The sequence below is a fragment of the Cebus imitator genome, unplaced genomic scaffold, assembly GCF_001604975.1.
Source record: "Cebus imitator isolate Cc_AM_T3 unplaced genomic scaffold, Cebus_imitator-1.0 Scaffold499, whole genome shotgun sequence".
Lineage (NCBI taxonomy): Eukaryota > Metazoa > Chordata > Mammalia > Primates > Cebidae > Cebus > Cebus imitator.
The window spans coordinates 855558-858402 of record NW_016107814.1 but is presented as its reverse complement, the minus strand read 5'-3'; the positions used below and the strand labels follow the sequence as shown (position 1 = coordinate 858402).

Sequence of the window (2845 nt, the reverse complement as noted above, 5' to 3'; positions counted from 1 at the left end):
CTCCTCATGTGGAAAACATAGCTTTTCCTGCCCTTTCATTTCTTCATTCATAAAGTGAGTATGACCGCCACTGAGGTCCATTGCCAAATAACTAACAGAAATATTATGATGACCTTTGCAGACATCCAGCGCAGAGTCAAGGAACACCGTCCTCATCTGGTTTCTCTTTTTGGTGTTGAGGGCGGTTTTCCGTTGCTGGTGACTTAGATATTGCTCAATGGTGTCATCTCTGACCTGGCCCCTTCTTCATGCATCTGTAAACGTGCAATTTAGAGATCCTAAAAACTTTTTCTAAGGCTGCCCTGGGAAAAAAGGTAATGACAAACCTTGACACCTCTCTACCTCTTAAAAGAGAGAGAAGTTGAGAGAGGAGAAGGAGGAGGAGGGGGAGGGAGAGGGGGGTCGAGAGGGGAGTCCAGCTCCAGTTTGGGTTAATCCAGCTCGCGTTTTGCCTCTCGCTCAACTGTGCAGGGTCCAGCGAAGGCAGAGCCCCAGCTTCACTCCCTGAGATCTGTCCTGGGGAGACACTGCTGCTCCGGGGGGCTGACCTGGCGGGGAGTGGCCGCGCAGTCTGCTCCGGCGCCGCTTTGTGCGCGCTGCCGCTGGCCCCTCTACTCCCGGGTCTGCCCCCCCGGGACACCCCCCTACCCCGCCCAAGTCATGCAGCCCTACCTGCCTCTCTCCTCTGTGGACCTTTGGGAAGCCGCTCCCCACCTCCGGGGTTTGGGCCTAGACTGTGCTGGGAGCCCTTAGGCGTCCTCCCCGACCCGCCCGCGCCCCTCGCGCCCGCCGGGGCCCCGGGCTCCAAAGTTGTAGGGACGGACGCGAGTTGGAAAGTTTGCCCGAGGGCTGGTGCAGGCTTGGAACTGGGGGCCGTGCGCTGCCCTGGGAGTGTGACCCGGCCAGCGGTGAGTTGGGGCCGGGGCAGAGGGCAGGGGTGCCGGGAGCAAGGACCCGGACGCCGAGGCCCGAGGGGCGTCGGGAGGCGGCGCTCTGCGCGGGCTGGACGTAGCCGGGACTCAGCGTCCGGGACTCTCCCGCGACTGCTGGGGTGGGCTGGCTTCCCGCTGCGACCCCCGACCCCGGGACGCTCGGTGCGCTTTTGTTGCGGGAGGTAAACAATGCTCCCGGCCGGAGGTCTCGGCCACCAGCCCCGGAGGCCCCGCCATAGCGCCGGGTGCGGGACAGTAGGGGCGCCTGGGGCTTTGACCCCCGGCTGCTCTGGAAACGGGGCTGGGGGAGGGCAAGTGTGGCCTGCGGGAGATGGCTGAATGTGCCAGTGATTTCCTGGCCCCTCTGGGGAGTTGGAGGTCGGGGCGCCTCGGGGTGAGGAGAGGCTAGAGTCTGTGCAAGTTGTGAGTGGGGAGCCCTGGCTGTCCAGTGCTCAACCGTACCCCCTTAATAAGTTTTCTTACCCCCCATATTTATATGAGAGACAGGTTGGTAGGAAATGCTTTGGCGCCTGTCTCCCCGAGAGTTTCGGAAAGGCGGCTTCAAGGATGAAACGTTTAGAGTGGAGGCAGTGATGGAGTCTTGCTAGGAGTTGGCTTGCAGTTGTAAGGATCTGGGAAGAAGGAAAGAGGGGGTAGCGTGTGTTCTGTCAAAATGGCATTTAAGAAACTCATTTATGAGCGCCACTGGGTCGCTGGCCCCGCTGGCGTTGCGATCCCATCAGTCCCCGTCTGGCGGGATCCCGGAGCGGGCCCCGAGGGTGGGAGGTGCGCGGAGCTGGGTGCGGGGGCTGGTCGTGCAGCACGTGAGGGGCCTGGGCCCCGCCCGAGGGCGAGGAGGAGGCCGCACCACCTACCGCCCCCGGAGAGAAAATGCTCTCCCCCTCTCTCCGTGCTTCCCTCCCTCCGCCTCCCCGGCTCCAGTCTCCTCTCGCGTCCCCTCCCGGGCTCATCTTCTATGTCTCTCTCGCTCTCTCTCTATATGTATATACTACAAGAAGTGGTCAGGAAGGGATTGGACGGCGCTGGTAACCTTTCCACGTGAACGAGAAGCCCACACTGGGCATTTCTTATCCGGTAAAAACTAAGGTGACTCCAATAGAACACTTAAAAAGCTCCAGCCTCGGAGTCTTTCCCGCGTCCCCCATTAGTCCCTCTTCCAAATTAGCCAACCTTTCCTGCATGGGTCTTTTAGGGTGCCTCTTCCCCTCCGCCCCAGTTCCACTCTGGCGCACTAAACGAGCTGCACAATACTTCCTAGTAATGATCGGTTTTTAAAGAAATGTTTGAAAAGTGCTGCTAGACCTTGGAGAGAGAACATGATTAGGTACACTGCCCTGGGCCGGCGGGGTGAGCCGCGCGCGCCGCCAGGAAGGGCGGCGCTGTAGAGCAGCAGCTCTGGGTCTTCCCTGGACCTGAGTGTTCTCGGTGTCCCTACCCCCAATATAAAGTAAAATAAAAGAAGTGGTTTAATTAGGCCTCAGGATACGAAAAAATATGGAAAAGGCGCTTCTTAACCAGTGAGGGCAAGGGTTATTTGGAGCATATTAGGAATTTACGACTACAGTTAAACCAGGCGCAGGGGTACAAGTAGATAGGTACGGAAATAAGGATATTAGTATGAGTTAAGATTCAAAAGACAGACCGGGCGCGGTGGCTCACACCTGTAATCCCAGCGCTTTCGTGAGGCCGAGGTGGGCGGATCACAAGGTCAAAAGATCGAGACCATCCTGGCCAACATGGTGAAACCCCGCCTCTACAAATAATAAAAAAATTAGCCGGGCGTAGTGTCGCGCGCCTGTAGTCCAGCTATTCGGGAGGCTGAAGCAGGACAATCGCTTGAACCCGAGAGGCAGAGGTTGCAGTGGGCCAAGATCAAGAGCTAGACTCCGTCT

General features: G+C 58.5%; 1 protein-coding gene across 1 annotated transcript in view; it reads left to right on the top strand.

Annotated features, from left to right (window-relative positions):
* Positions 1-515: 515 nt before the first annotated feature.
* Positions 516-2845, top strand: part of LOC108292675 (methylcytosine dioxygenase TET1-like) — a 16503-nt gene continuing 14173 nt past the window's right edge. Inside the window, exon 1 of the mRNA XM_037733207.1 lies at positions 516-908. The gene's annotated coding sequence lies outside the window, so the exon portion shown is untranslated. The remainder of the gene's footprint in view (positions 909-2845) is intronic.